Consider the following 16,910-nt stretch of genomic DNA (forward strand, 5'->3'; position numbering starts at 1 on the left):
TAAGCATTGACTATGCAATATTTACTATTAAGCAGGTTCTGTAGGAATGTGATCCCTAATCCTTATCCTGTATTTCCATTTTGTATAATCATTGTATAATATGCATGTGCTCTATCACCCTTTCAAAATGTATGCAGTCCATGCCAATTTCTTGAATGTAATACATAAATTATTTATCAAACTGTAGCATTAGCAGTTAACCTTAAGTTCGCTGATGTTTAGGGGGACGCTTTAAATTGACACATGACGTGAGCAAAATTCGGAGCTGAATAAATGATAATATATCATGAATATAATAAAATTAAATAAACACTGTGCTTCTAGTATTAAGACACCACGCTACAGCCATGCTACAAGCAGTCATGCCACAACTTAAATGATATTAGCAGCATCACACTTCTTTTAACATTTCCAGAAAACTTAACCCACCCTGGTATAATTTCAGATTATGGTGTATATCTAAACAATTTGATCAAATATTTCACTTTTACAGTGCATTGTTGCAGAACTATGGATTTATCCTAATATGAAAAGCAGAAACTTATAAAAGACTTGCTGCCATTAAGTTATCGTATATTTAACAGGAAATTTCTTACAGTCCCCTTGCCAGTCAATGGGCCCCGAGGTTTGAATGATACCGCCACACTGCACTAAAACCTTAAGATGATTAGTGATATTCTTAAAACCTAGCCCACTGATAATGTGTTTAAAGAAGCGATACGGCTTTTCCAAGCTTTGAGTTCAAAGTCTGAGAAGCATGGGGTCAGAATGCCAATGGGCTAAACAAAGAGTAGCCAAAATGGGCTTTGGGGGATTTGAAACTTAGGCCCCTGAACCCCTTTGATCAAAACAGAGCTATGGCCATAGAAAGACTAAGTATCAAGTGCCTGGAACTGTGTCGCTGCCAAAGAATGGTGAGTTTGGCATGTTGGACAACAAACTATATATTCAATAACAGATAAAAATACTAATTAAGTATAGTAGATATTTTGACATTTCTACATCACTACTGTTGCTAAAGGCTCCTTTTTCCATTTCTTTTTGACATATAAAAGATTAAATCATGCAGTAAAAGTGTTTTTCTTCACCGTGTGTTTTAAGCATGTTATGTGCTAACTCTGGAAATATTCAAGTGGCTAATTAGTTCTACTCTGACTCTCAGTGAGTGTCCTGTTTTAGTCAGTGTGCTTGATGAAACAAACAAGAATAGAAATTATTCAAACTCAAACTTAAACAGATTTTCCCATCTTGAGCAGCCTTGAGCAATTAAGTGGGCATGTTTTCATCTTATTCTAATAATAAATGCATTAAGAACCCAACTGTGTTCAAAGTTATTATTACCAAATTGACAATAAAGCTAACAATATGACCTGACCAAATGTACAGTGCGATTAATAAATGTTTTCCCTTAATGTCTAGATACCTGAAGTCATTAAATGAAAATGGCAAATAATCTAAAATCATAATCAATCAAAAACTCAATTATAGGTGTTTATTATCATCCTGTCAGTTATAGTGTAACACCTCCAGGCAGCCACATCAACAACTGATTAGTGCTGAAGACAACCATAATGACAAATGGAACATATGATGTAGAGGACGATTAAATTGGAAGAATTTCAATTAGCTTGTGTGAGGGCTTTAAATGTTTCCTCATGGCACTGTTGGTTAGCTCACATTTAAACAGTTATCACTGTTATCACAAGATCACAAATACTCAAGTGAGTCATGGAGTGTGACTGGTGTACCACAACAACAGCACACATTGTAGTCGAGTTAGACTGTCTGCAACTACAACTAAAGGACATGAAAGTGCTGTATCTGGTACAACATGCACTGTGTGTTTGGGAAAACAGAATAGCATGCATAGCTGTTCAACAAAAGAATATCACACTCATTGTTTAAGAGAATAACAGCCCAGCCTGGATAAAAATGAATCTATGCGTTCCTTTGTTTCTGGTAAGTTAAAGTGTAGTATCAGATATGTTCCTATTTGGTAAGCGCCATCAGCCTATCAGCTGTGGTCTTCATGAATTTCAACACTTATCTTTAATGCCTTCTGTAGCTGGTCATGTTTAGTTGGTCTTCCTCTTTGACTATGTAACCATGAAGCATCTTAAGCTGTAGAAAAAGCACAGCATATCAGAAGAGATTTCATGGGGCCAAAATGCATTATGAACGCCGTTGGTTGCACATAGATGGGAAAGCAAATAGGGATGCGCCAAATTTTTTTCATTTTCAATTTATCAGCTAATTATTTTCTTGATTAGTTGTTTGGTCAAAAAAAACATGAGAAAAATTGTGAAAATTGTCAGTCACAACTTCCTAGAACAGAAGGCGATGCCATAAAATGATCGACCAACAGTTCAAAATCCAAAGATATTCAATTTACTCACCATAAAGCAAGACACTGAAAAGCAGAAAATTCTTATATTTGAGGAGTTGAAACCATAAAATCTTGTGCATTTTTGCTCTTATGCAACTGAAACAACCAATTTTCTCTCAATCCAGACTAGTCGTTGCAGCTTCTGAAGGAAATGTGGACCTATATTCAACATTAATAGGCATGACACTGAAATAGTAGACCAACAAATTTACCTAAAGTGTTCTTCAAATCTTTTTTGAAGATTTTGATAAATACCATGTAACTCAAGTTGGCTTCAAGTTGAGTTGAGTAGCCCTTTTGTTGTCGCCTTCGCTATACAAATCTTCTTCGACTCTTTGAGCTCTGATATATCCAATAAAGACAAATGAGAAAAGCACAATCCCACTAAAAACTGAAATATATTGAAAGTTATACGTCATCCCTCCTACTGCCTGTACTTAAAGTACTTAAATTGATAATTCTTGCATGGAGGATTTCCACCTTTTCTTAATATTTATAATCAACAAAAAAAAAATCTATCCATCATTTAGCCTATTACCACTGGCACATCTCTCTTGATGGCACAGAGAGATGGGATGCACAAAATATAATGGGTATCGTGTTTTAATTGTTAAAATTTTCTCTTTTTTTAAGGTGACAGGGCCATTACTCCAAAGTCACCACTTATCAGCAGCATCACTGAGGATTAATGGTTTCACTTGTGCTAGTAAGAAATGTTTAAGTTGTCCCGATTATCAGTGCAAGAAAAAGAATAACGGTTATTTGTCATTGTGTTAAACAGTGAGAGAGACTAATCTAACAAAACACTGAGTTAAGAACGTGATTAACCCTTTCTGGTGAGGCTGAATGGGATGTGTGTTGGACTGTGCACAGCAGCCAAGTCACAAGTCTAAAATGAATGCTTGCCTTCAGGAATAATCAATCAGCAGCTATCCTAATATATATATACACGAGGTACTGTGCATAACAAAATTATCAATTGAAGGTAGTAAAGGCTAAAAAAAACCTCAATATTTCTTCAAACTGTAAGTTGTCAGTGTTTTCTATGTTAGAAAATATAGTTTGGTGCAGAGAATCAAGGACTTAGAAGTCAATCAGTAATAAGAATACAGTCAGAGAGGAACCAACTGAAAAAAGAAAAATTAGACCTCCTACATGCTGATATAGATATAAAACTGAATACATTCAATGATCTCATAACTTAACATTGACGAAATGACAATAAATGAAAGAAAGCCGTAAAATACAATGACAAATCAAAGATTTTGATTTGAAATTTAAACTGAGACGTATAGTTTATTTCCAACAACAGCAATTACCACCACCAATAGCTGCCATACAACCCATTTAACACATTTGTCTCGTGAAGGATTTTTTTTCCAGCGGCACAGTCCCTGAAGCTTTTGTACTGGTTGTGCAGGCTTGTTCCTGCTCCAGTAATCTCCTACATTATTTTCCTTGTCTGTCACCTTTATAGTATCTATTAGCCACTCTCGACTATCTGTTTGTGGGGCATTTTCTCTTCCTTTTCCCCATGAATGTTTTATATATTGGAGGGAGAATGATTGTTCTTTGCAATGAGGCCAGCGCGTGGCCTCAGTAAGACAAATTGCTCCAGAACGTCTAAATGGCAGTCAATGATAACTCATTGTAAGGAGAGTAAGTGACTTCCAATGGAGTGGATAGGGGACAGAGAATAATGGCAGAGCACAGGTGAAAAATAGATGTTTGGCTCAGTGTAATTACTCCATTAGGGGGCTCTCTGTTAATCTACCAAACCACAGCAAGTGTTTTTACAGCAATGAGGAGGTGACAGGCGAAAATGACTGCAACTGGACAGAGAGGAGCCCCGCCACCTCCCCAATCACAACACACACTATGAAGTGTTTACTAATGGACAAATGTACTCTCAGTCTGTGCTCTCTGCAGCATCCCACGAGCTACTCCAGTTACGAGTAAGTGTGGTGATAGACAGTATTGACGAAGTTCGTCACTGAGCTGACATATTAATTACCTGCAATATGGTCCCATGCGTTCAGAGTGCTTTAACCTCCTCTGTCTCAATTGTGCACAGGGAGCTGGATCAGCTGTGGACCTGTTAAACATGAAACTCTGGGTTAGACTAAAAGAGGGACAAAGGAAAACCCACCCGCTGGAAATCAACACCCCCATTCTGCTGATTTCCAGACAAACATAATGATAACAATTTTTTGACCATTTGGTGTCTGCTGCTTCCGCCTGTGGCAATCTAGACAAAAGAAGCCTGGAAAAAAAAAAAAGCTCCAATATGGTCTTAAGAGTTTATTCTGACCACACAATCTGTTTTCTTAAGTCAACTTTTAAAACAGCGCTATGAGCAGTGCCCACAGCTTTATCACTGAAGCTCGGATTGACCTTGTATTCACCTTTATACTATTTCCCATCTGTTTAGGTTCCACCCTAGAATCCATCCCAGTTGGCTGTAGGCCCACTTTGCATTGGGCTTTCTCAGTGAAACCCTGAACAAAACCCTGTAGGAGCAAAAGACTCTCTGTTCGGCCTATTTCAGAGAAATTTCAGCTTGCATCTCCGCATTTCTTTCGACACCCGACAAACCCACTTGGACTTTTCAGGCCGTTTCCCATGTGCAACATAAAGAAACCCCGGCAAGTGTGAGAGATTCACCCTTCTTTTACTGAGGCTTTTCACTTGACTTGAATCAGTGCGGTCCTCCGACATATGGCATAATTAACAGGAAGGTCAGAATAATGTGGTCATTTATGCAGTTTAGTGTTTGAAATCGTATAGCAAGGCTGATAAGGAAACATCCACAAATATACACCAAAACAAAGTCTGATACATTTACAAGAAATGACTCCACTCGTGTTCCTTTAAATGGCCGATCCCTTTCATTTAACTTACATTAAAGTTACATATGAATTAAGGCTAGACACATTAATCTACATGCTTGGTTATGGCTCTGCTGATACAAGTCCTCACAGCAGCTCATTAGAGGGCTAAACTGACCTTCAAACAGACTAAAAAAAAAACACACTGAAAGCTATCAGCAGGCAGGTGTACTCGGCTCCAAACACATACAAAGGCACCAATAGGCGAAAATACAAGGCGTCCAGCTGGACAATTTTCTCTGCCCCAAAAGCTACAGGTTGCGGTAAGGGGACTTCAAATGCTAAGGACAGTGAGAGGTGCCATTATCACTCAGTGCTGAAAACGAGCACGGTGACCCGATTAAAGCGAGAATTTCTGGGTCACGGTCTTGTTTTTCAATGCTTAATTTGTCCATCGATAGTGACACGGTCCGTGGCTTGCACCTACCTGTAATATTATCTTTCTAAAAGTCGTGGTTCAGACAGGGCCCTTGTCCCTGTAACCCAACACGGAGTGTGTGTGCGCGGATTGGCCTGCAGCGTGTTTGCAGGGAGGAAACGCCGGCTGGCTGCATGTGGAAGTTGCGGGCTGCGGCGCCGCTCAGTGGACACTCCGGTATGAGGAGCTGCTGCTGCTCCTCTCTGAGGCTCTCAGGCACGGCAGCCTTCCGGGCATGCAAGAAATCCAAGAAAGTTTTCAAACCCTATTTTTTTTTCTCTGAGTGTATCCAATTTATTACTTTTGTTTAATTTCACTTTCTTATTGCCTAAGTTGTTTGACAGACCAAGTTGTTAAAGGGAAACATTTTGTAGGGAAGTTGTATTTAAATCAAAAAGAGTAATATTTATACTTTCTGTGCAATACTGTCACTTATCATCTACACCATTTTAAGTGGATTTCATTTCATAGATAGATAGATAGATAGATTGATCAGTTGTTAGATGGATAAGTTATAGATAGGCTGATTGCGTATGTATGCTGAGGATGGTCCATAGGATTTCTGCTGGGTTTCCTCTCTACTTGTAAAAGAGTAGATGACAGCAGTTGGTCGTATCTTCGCACACCAACACACTGTGGCTTTTCCATAACTTTGGTCCGTACAGCATGCTCGATATTTTGTGAATATTGTGTAACTACAAATATCTAAATTTGACCTAAGTTTGCAAGCTATGAAGCATATAAATTTATGAAATTCACTCACTTGTTCTGCCTCAGGAGAGCCGATAAATATGTAGGGATGCTATGGTCTTACATATCATACTTCACCTGAGCTGAGACTGGTTAGCTTGTTTTGGTGGCCTTTGGTGAACAGCAACAAACAAGTTCATAGTGTCTGTGGTCCAGCCTTCTCAGGGCTTCCTTTGCATCAGACGCACTGCCCTTCATCTCATGCTAATGTAGTACAAAAGATATCTAGCTTTAAAGACATGGCAGTCAGTTAAAAAAAGGGCTGTGCTCAGTGTTTGAAGCCATAAATGTGACAGAAGACTTCAAGAGGAAGACCCAAGACTGGCAGTCTAAAGATGAGTGAGAGGCGGACAGGCAACATGTTTTTTTCCCATCCAGAGGGATATTCTGTGGCCAAGCTTGATTATTAGAGATGAAGGACAGGCTGAGAGGATGTGGGATTGTTAAATCCTTGAATCCTTTCACCAACCCCCCCCCCCCGCCCCATAACATTCTTCTGCACTCCATCTCTGTGCATTTATGGTGCACCCTTGATTTTCCTCTCTTTTCTTTTTAAGACTGAATAAAATTCAGATCCCTTGATGATATGCAAAAAAGCAGGAGAGGAATATGGAAATACAATTTGGCACTCTGCAATATTCAAACTTTGGTATTTTGAAATAATAAAATGCTATAAATTTGTTTTATGTATTCATAAACTAAATAGAGCTTGTACAGTATGACTGCATGGTTGGAGAGAATTCATAGGCTCATCCTACCGATAACTAATCACTACACTGTAGATGTAGACGGTACTTTAACTGTCTGTGGTGTTATGTGAAACCCTGGCTGTGGATTCAAAACCTCTGCTCCTCTTGCTATGAGAGGCTGTGCTTCATTTGATGCCCTGTCCATTATTGCCAGCATATTTGAAAAGTGCTAAGCCTTGAAACGAGTCCCATATTATTTCAGGCCGGACTGAATATTTCACGGCAGGAGGCAGAAAATGAGACCTTCCCTCAAGAGACTGCCTGCAGTGCATTCTACTTGGTGCAGCAATCGGAAGGTCTCATACTGTGCAAAACACACTCGAACAAACAATTATATATTTATCTGCCACACTTGTGAGATTTTTCTTTATTTTTCATGTGTGTGGTTGTACGAGGAAATGGGAAAGACATGCAAAATTGAGGGATGCTGTAAATATGGAGAGTCTTCTACTTTTGTGCATGCTAAGATTAGTATCAGCACACACATCAGGGTACAGTGAGTAATCAGCGACCCATAAAATAAGGTGTTTTATCACCACCTTAGGAGCAGGAACACATTCCAGGGAAACTGGAGATCCCTTTGAATTACACCCAGAGTATAACAGCAGCAGGCTAAAAACAGAAAGCTAACCAGATTGATTCTTGAATCACCCGTGCCTGCTTGAAATTGGATCCCGGTCTTGTGAGATTAGCCAACGACATTGTCTGTGTTCTGGTGCATGATTCCATAAATGTGTAACAGAGTAGAGGGTGGACTCAGTTGTCTGTTAACAATGCTGTCTTTTGACTGATTCAGGAGCGTGCTGTTATGTAGCTTCAGTGGCAGCGTAGCTCTCTGAAATGCTTGCAGGCACGATATTCATGGGTTCAAGAGTGGCAGGACGGGGAAAGTTCCTGAGAAAGCTTTCACCTTTCGACTAGAAAAAATTAACTTTAAGAGGGAGAGAGAATATGTAGGTGTGTTACAGTCTTGTTAGAGTCACCCACTCAAACTGCCCTCTGTATATTTATACATTATCAGTCTTTGAATCATTGTTGCAATATTCCTCCATTTGGCAAGCAACAGTAATACTACTTAAACAGAAATGCATTATGGTCAAAAAGGCAATCTATGTGGAGATGATGCTGGGTTCTTTTATCTGACAGAATATATTTTCTCCTCATTGATATTTGATTTTGATTATCTCCCTTTAAATTATAAAATTGCCATCCAACAAAAATAAGCACCCATAACAATTTGAAGTTGACATATAAAATGTGGTTCAATTTTATTTCATAATATTGAAGAAACCACTCAATTTGCACCTAAAAGTAAATTTTGCTACGGGAAAAAAGTCAAACAACAAAGCTTTGCTTAATCATTGAAACTTCAGCTGGCAGTGACCTTTGGGAAGGATCCATATCTCTGTTCCTGGAAGAAATGATGTGGATGGCAAGCAGTTGTGTCCTTTGTGTTTTGTGAAGATATTGAGTGTTTGAAGTGTTAACACTGACACTAAGCCTTTGGGGTGAGCAAGCGAAGGAAACATGTCACACAATAGGATGGGACTTGGATCTTTGCTTCCCCTTTTCTGACCTCTGACCGTTATTGGTTTTCAGGGTTGCTGCAGCCCCTGCTCCTTAGGGGCAGTGTCTGCCTTGATCATATCATCACAATGTGCAGAAATAGGAGCATTAGTTAGCTAATAATTGGACCCTTGAAAAGAACAAAATTCAGACTCAGTTTATACAGTAGGTGTAGTAAGTGCTCACTTTTATTTCATTTGTTTAGAGGGTTTTACGAAATGCTGCTCTGGTATGAGGCTGTGGATAAAGTGTTTCATTTGAAAATTATGAATGGCTTAAATCTCGTGTACAGCAAATGAGAAAATGTCTACAAAATCCTGTATGAATGCTTTACAATTTGCTGTACAAACCTTTTGTGAGATTGCAAAATTACAAAAACCTATCCTCTTTTCAAGGCTTCTTTATTCAGCCTGCTTTTATCCTCATGGGGTCTTCAAGAGTCTTGGCCATTTATTAGGCATTTGCTGTCATGGAAATGACCTTTGTTAATGAATCTTTGAATTTTGGTTGACAATGTTTTTGTGTGATCTCTCCATATTATATGCCTCCAGTAGCTTGGCTGACATAATCCATTGAGGCCACACATAAAACAGTGTGCCATCTGCACCTGGAGCATGGCTATCAGCTCTGTTTTTTCCCCCTCACATTGCCTTTGCTTGAGCTTTCTCCTGCCTGTGTGTAGCCTGACCCTGCTCTTCCCGTTCCAGGCTACAGAAGCCAAACCAAAGGCAGCTTTCAAGGGGGACTGTCTGCTCAAATCAAGTCAGAGGCCTTTTTAGAATCGGTTCAGAGATCATAGCAAGTAGAAGTCAGGGAAGAGGATGACCCTCTCCTCGAGGCTTGATCGGATCTTGGCCCAGTCAAACCCAGCAGGGCTCAGTCTCTGGACAGCTTCGTCTCTGCAGGCTTTGACTCTGTGATAGTGCGAATGAAAGAGGGCACCAAGAGAGCAGCAGTTCTGATGTGTCAGGCTCAATGTCCTGGCAGTCTCGCAGAGCAAAGTGGGCAAAGCAAAGGACACAGCCAGCAGGCACGGGGCCAGAACAAGACCCCTATATTGTGTGACATGTCATCTAATGGCTGTCCTTTTGTTTTAAATTTATGCTTCTGAGACAAGTTGGGGCCAATGACATAGGTCACAATGTATAAGATAAATAAGCAAATGTTAGAAGGCTCTTTCATAGCAGAAGAAGAAGCAGTTTGATTGCTTTGATGTTTAATAGTCTAAAATTATAAGTTGAATACCCTATTGTTAGCAGCTAGAACCATAATTACCTTGCCTTGTTAGTATCCATTAACATCTGTTTATCTATTATAAACCTCTCTTATCTCCATCTCTCCATCAGTAATTAAAATTAGGTTTCATTTGTTCAACCTCTACATAAGACCAAGTATTCAACAACACTTCTGTACATGAAAAAAAAAGAAATTGTGAAATATTTTCTGGACTTTCTTGCTTATTTTGCTCTGGAACAACAATGTCAGATGTCAGAAAACTTTTGAGTTCTGTTTACTGTAAACATGGCTACATGTTGGGATAGAGAGAGCTAGTTGTGTCTTGTTGACACACAGGATTATTCACCCTGTGTTTCTGACCCTTCTCTACTTGACTTGGGCTCCCCTCACTCCCACCTCCACAGATCTCAGCATTCATTAAGATTACGTATTTACTTTAAGCCCGCCGCCTCTTTGCATAATGGCAAGCAGGTTCCCCGGCTGGCACAGTGTGTTTCAAGTGCTCAGTGAGGATAGGACTGAATTTTAAACACGATGTGTCTTGCCTCGAAGTTGACCTTGCACAAAAAGCCCAGTGATCTCATTCTTCGCTTCAGTAGAAAGCTGCTGATTCTCTCTGTTAGAGTGTTGCTCCTGTAAGAAAGGAGCCCTGTATGGCCTGCATATCACTGCAGGCTACTTCTACACACTCCTTCCACTCTCTCTTTTCACCAGAACGGGAGGGCAGAGAAAATTGTTTAATTCATACCGCTTTGATATGGAAATCTGGGTTAATTTCTCTTTCCAAAGGGAATAATTTACCAACAGAGAATATAATCCAGCTAAATGCGGGAAAGGAGAGCAGCCATTTTAAACTTCAGCATGGCGTGACTTATCTCCAGTTATTATTTTACAAAGATAGCAAACATGATAAAGCTAAGATTTACATTAGGAGCCTGGTGCTCACGTATCACTATTAATTTTGTATTGTGCTAGAAGTCATGGTTCCTTGTGTCAACCACTGTAATTTCCCACAAGGCAATGGCAGTAAGTGGATATCACCCAGCTCCCACTGGATGTAACTTTATCTCAGACTAACTTCAGACAAGTGAACTCTTAGGTCAGCAGAGGTCACAGAAATACCCTTTATACACTGAGGCCACATTGCTCTGTCCACTCATATGGATCATAATGATTAGATTAAATAGCCCTGAGCCTTGGCATGACCCTTGGCAGCTTTACTTGGCAGAACTATCTATTAGAGCACAAAGGACAGGCAATGTATGAGAAAAAAGTTGGTGATTGTTTACATCTATCCCCACAAAAAATTGTACTTACATTTTATGTTTGTGGAGTCCACATAGAGTTGCCAAAGCGTCACTGTAAAGCATTTAGGATAAGACTTTTATGAAGAGCTCTTCAAGTGCCCATCATCAAGCTGGTACCATTTCATCTATGGCTTTATGTGACTGAAAGCATTTATTACTGTGACACCCAACAGTTACTTTGATACTGTGCCTGTCAGTCTTAGGCATTGCCAAGCTGTCCTATGCGACTTGGGGTTATGAAGGTTAATATTGCCTAGTGCTCAAAATTCAGATGATGACAGGACGGGTTCATTGATGAATGACTGATAGTTGACCCCATATTTCACTTGTCATTTTGTCCACTAAAGCTTTCTCAGACAAGGTTTGTCAGAGGAGGTTTGCAGCTTAACCCTCAGTTGTCTTCATCTTTCCTCACTGTCGACACCAGAGCTGATGACTCAGTTCCATATCACGACTCGTCGTCAAATCTGATTAAGATTGTTCTGCAATCAGTGCTCGTAAACTCAAACTCAGGACATATGTAAGCGTATGTCTGTGCATTTATATTGCTATTCATAAGTGTGTCTGTTTATAACACACAATATGTCCATGTATATGTATATACATATGTGCATGTTTGCTAACTCAATAATGACGTACTGCCAGACCAACATAGGAGGTTAGGGGAATTACCATTGTCGGTCTATTCCAAAGCTTTTCCTTTCATTTTGTGAACATTTGCAATAATGCTAAATGTCTTTAAAAACCTTAGACAACCTTAGACCTTAGACAAAGACATTAACTCTGACATTAATCCAACCAATCATGTACACTTTTCATGTAGTGGAGCGATCCAATAATTAATCCATACTTCATTTAGCCTCAGCTCCGTGGTGCTCTACAGTGTCATTCAGATCATTGTTTTGGTTTGCCCTCACCACTCTGATGGTGCCACTTTCAGAAGCAGCAGAGAGCTGTTTTCAGCAAATAAGCTCTAAAACCCCACTGTAAACTACCTGCCCAGCACCAGGCAGCCCACAGGCAAAGTTAGCTTAGCGCCTAACCGGTGAACATATTCAGGCATTCAGCAGCCAGCTGCTAAATGCATATTTCACACAGGATTGTGGAGACCAAACACAGAACTAAAAGGAGCATGAAAAGGCTATTTGACTTGCACTTTGCCTAAAGTGACGTAAAAAATCAGTTATTGCAGGATTTATGTAGCTCGGTCATCCATTTCATTGCTGAAAAATATCACCACAATAAGTCAAATCATGTTTGAAAAGAAGGTTGCCTGAAATCCAATTAAAGCTTCCACCAGTTAATTTGGGTATTTCTTTTATTTCCCTTCTCCTCAGATCTAACTTAGTTGTTTGCAAATTGAAATTAATTGACAATTAACTAAAAATCATTTTATTATGTACATGAATAAGAGCATCCATCTATCAAAGAAAATGCTACTTACAAGGTCTAGTGGCATAATGCCTTGTCTCTTAATAATGACCTTTAAAAAGAGACACTCTTAGACTGAAATACATGCATTACCTCTGTAGTGTCACATGCTATATTGCCAGATGGCTTTCAAATAGTAACCTCATCTGGTCCTGTTTGGCCCATGATATGCCAATGCTTTGTCGAGGTCTTGATACCCACATCTTGCTCCTGGGTTTTGCTCTTTCAGGATTTCAGCTGGAGGACACATTGGTAAAACCTTGCAGTGATGAGGGCAATATGTCAGCAGTCAGAGGCACTTCAAGTCATAGCGTAGCTGGAGACAAGTAGTGACTTGCATCAACCGTAGTTCAGCAGTCAAAGAGTAAAAGGGCAAAGGGTAAAATATATGCTATAATTTTAAGGTCATCTGAATCAGACATAATCTGATACAAGTGTAAAGAGAAGTTTGAAGTCAGTGCTAGTTATCAATAATGTAGATTTTGAGTCTGCCAAATATGTAGCTATAAACAATGTATGTGTAGAATCTTTTCTCATAACTTTAATGATATTAAGTCATAAAGATGATAACTTGAATCTGTCAAACATACTTACAGATGTATATCATGGATGCAGTGTCTGTACTGGTTGCTTGGTTTGTCCTTAAATGAGTCAAATGAAAATGATGAAATATGATAGTGAATCTGGTATTGGTTATGGTGTTGAGGTGTTTTATATGTCTTTAACATAAAAAACATGGATTTTACTCTGTATATGGCGCATGTCACATTCATTTCTATGCTAAATAATTCACTTTTTTCTATTATACAGCTTGGTTCCACCATGTCATTATTAGTACTTATTTGTTTAAAAAAATTACAGTAGGCTAGTATTTGTTGTTTTTTTACTTTCAGACCAAACAAATATCCCTCCTTTTTATCGATGCTCTAAATTTACCCATCACACATAGAGTCCCCTGACTACAGCACATCAACATTTATAATTTTAAGCAAAACACTATTATCCCAACCTTCCCCTTTTCCTTCATTGGATGGGGCCTACTAGAGCAGTCAGGATGCCCCTGTTAGGTCTCCCTCCTGCCTAGCCTCGGCACCACTGCACCATACAGCCATTAACCACCATTACCGGGCAGGGCCATTTCATGGTCAAAGAGCATTTTAGTGTTAGCTCTCCCTCGGGCGACAGAATCAGCCAAGTGAGTTTCAATCCTGCTCCACTACATATGCTATGTTTTACATTTTCCCTTTTTTCAGCTTATTTTTCCCCTTAACATCTCCCTGTTGTGCACTTTGACTCTGCAAGTGTGACTCAGCGTAACTCAACTATACATGATCGATGACATGTATGTCTGCAGTGAACTGTTAACTGTACAAACAACAACAACAAAAAAAAAACTACTACTGTGTGCTACACACACTTAATGCATTTCACAGTAATACAATGACATAATGTTGATATTATTCAGAAAATGCACTTTACCACCCCACCACCAAAGAAAGAATCAAAGACCTCACTGTATTTATAAGATGACTGACAGACATTATGTGAAGACCAAATGTGTTCAAAAGTTCAGAACTATACTATAGATGATTGGCTGTGGCCGCTAATTCGGCTCTGCAGACTTAGTCCTCTTTACATCACAGAACATTAAGGTTTTCTTGCTCACCCTGTTCAACACTTCATGCATCCTCTAAGTATTCAGAGATGGGTGGAAAGGCAGGGCAACTCATTAGAGGGCTGTGGCCAGCTAGGAAATTAGTAGGTTGCCTTCTATAAAAGGTGTTGTGACTGACTGTCAGAGTGTGAGGCCTCAGGTTCTAAAAGGCTAATTTATAATGGTAACATTTTATGATGCCAAAACCCCAATCACAGCCCAGTCCTCTAACTTCTCATGCGCAATAGTCTGACCTTAAAGGGATAGTTCAGATTTTCTGTTTCCTGACTCCCGCTGTGGCTAAGCTGGTGGTAGACCCTAGGGACATTACTATTCCCTTAGAGATTTTGTTCAGCCTTAAGTTACAGTATGATGTGGAATCCTCAACAGCAAGCAACCAATGCATCCTTAACTTTGGGAATAACATGGTGCAAAACTCTTCCTAAAAATGTAACCTGGAGACAGGAGCCCTGACCTAAATTTCTCTTAAGTATTAATCGATCATTCAGCTGAACGCTTACTCTCACGGTGAAGAATTTCAAAACAATTTCCTGTCAAACTTCAATCACTGGAAGCTAGATTTCTTTTTCTCTTGACAAACGTACAAGTGATTAAGTGATTATTACAAACGTCTTTTTAATGTTACCCTATATGTATATTTACTCTACCTTGCGACAGCACATGGGTCCAAATGCTGTCAGCGCAGATACCAGCAATCCCCTTGAGTGAAGACTCAAACATCTGGAATTCTTCTGAAATGAAGTAATCAAAACTGACATCAAGCTGGTCTATTAAGTTTGTTCCCAAGATCCAGCAATCTGGCTCAGCATCAGTATGGCGTGTAAAGAAACATTTTTATTAACAAATAGCAGTGACTTGTGGGATATAGTCATGTAGAGCAGCGGTACATGGCATGCAGCTGTTGCTAGCAGACCCCACTTATAAGTGTTGTGCATGGACTGTCGCTGCCATCTGGCCATTACCAGTGAAGGTGAGGTGATCTAAAATGCAAACATTAACACTCAAAATTAATATTTAAACAAGTTAAGTATCAAACTGATGCTAACTACCTACTAACCTTTCCTTGACATCGAAAGCATATTCTGGGACACAGAAACTTGAATTCAGAAGAGGTCAATCCACAGTGACATTTTAGCTTATCGGTTTGCAGACAGAGGGTTTAAGTGCAGAATGGCAGGTATGGCTGGATTCCCTTGTGCTTTAAAAGCAACCTGCTGATTGACGTTGGCAGAAGATAGCAATGCCACTGGGTGATTCTTGGGATGAGAGCGAGAGACACCACCCACTGTCAAGTTGTACACCAGCTCAATAGTCCACCGAGCACTGACAGTCACCACAGCTGTACATTTTACGCTACCTGAAGCCCAATAATTAGCATTTCTTTTTAAGCAATGGAAAAAAATAACAAACAGAACATGCACCCTCAGACTTGCATAAGCAAATGTGCACACACGCAATCATTCACGCACACAGACACACCACGCACACACAGTTTATTGCACTCAGCACAATCATAGAATTTTCCGTTAATTTATTTGTTTTTTTTCGTAAGCTGGAGCACAGGATGAAATTAATTGTGCAGGTTTTTGTATTAATTTGTGTCAATGTTACACTTGTCAGCTTCAAGTTGACAAGAGAAGCCATATTCTTGTTGTACAGTAGGAATCCAAACATGCTGGTTCTGCCTCATGCTGCTGGCGGATGACACTCAGGGAGAGATCATTCTTGCTCAGTAGGCAGTTTCCTCTCAGTTGAACTAGCCAGCTGTTAGTTTATCAAAACTTGACTGTTTGACATATGTTGTATCCATGTTGTAGAAAATCACTCCAATAACAAATTAGTTTTCCCCAAATTGTATCTGCCTTTGGAATGTGCTGTTCTTCATTTGTACAGTAATTGCTAGTTTTTAACCATTTAAATTGAGTAGAATCATAATTGTTATTCTTATTTTGGGTAAATGTTTTGTTTCCAATTAGAACTACCTTAGAAAAACATGTTTAACTTACATTTTCAGCATTTCACTGATTTACAATATGACATGATGTAGGGGTATTGCTGGAGAAAAAGGCTGTATGTGTTGTGTATTTTGTCCTAGAGGCAGACATAGCAGGACGAATCAGCAGGCCTCAGGACAAACCTCCCTGTCACCAGAGATGGAGAGCCTGGCCAACAGTGTTGACTGATTGTTAGCATTAGTGGCTGTGAGTGTGATTAATATGCCTGCCCCTCACATAGCACTCTGGAAAAAGAGAGGTGTAGCTTAAAACTGAACAAGGGTGGCCACATTTCACGCTTTTAAAGAAGATAATGCATAACCTGAGCGTGGCCGCCTGTATACGGCAGGATGGATGGCTCCAAGAGACCAGGTGCTGTTGCATTAATTCCTCCACCCTAAATCAGAGGGAGGATGTGCTGGCCTAATGAGCTTGTTGTGTGGGATGCTGTGAGTGCTGCTGAGATGCTGTGAGAACACACTGTGCTCCAGCCTAGTGAATTTGAGACTG

The sequence above is a fragment of the Pempheris klunzingeri genome, chromosome 5 (genome assembly GCF_042242105.1).
Source record: "Pempheris klunzingeri isolate RE-2024b chromosome 5, fPemKlu1.hap1, whole genome shotgun sequence".
In the NCBI taxonomy this organism is placed as follows: Eukaryota; Metazoa; Chordata; class Actinopteri; order Acropomatiformes; family Pempheridae; genus Pempheris; species Pempheris klunzingeri.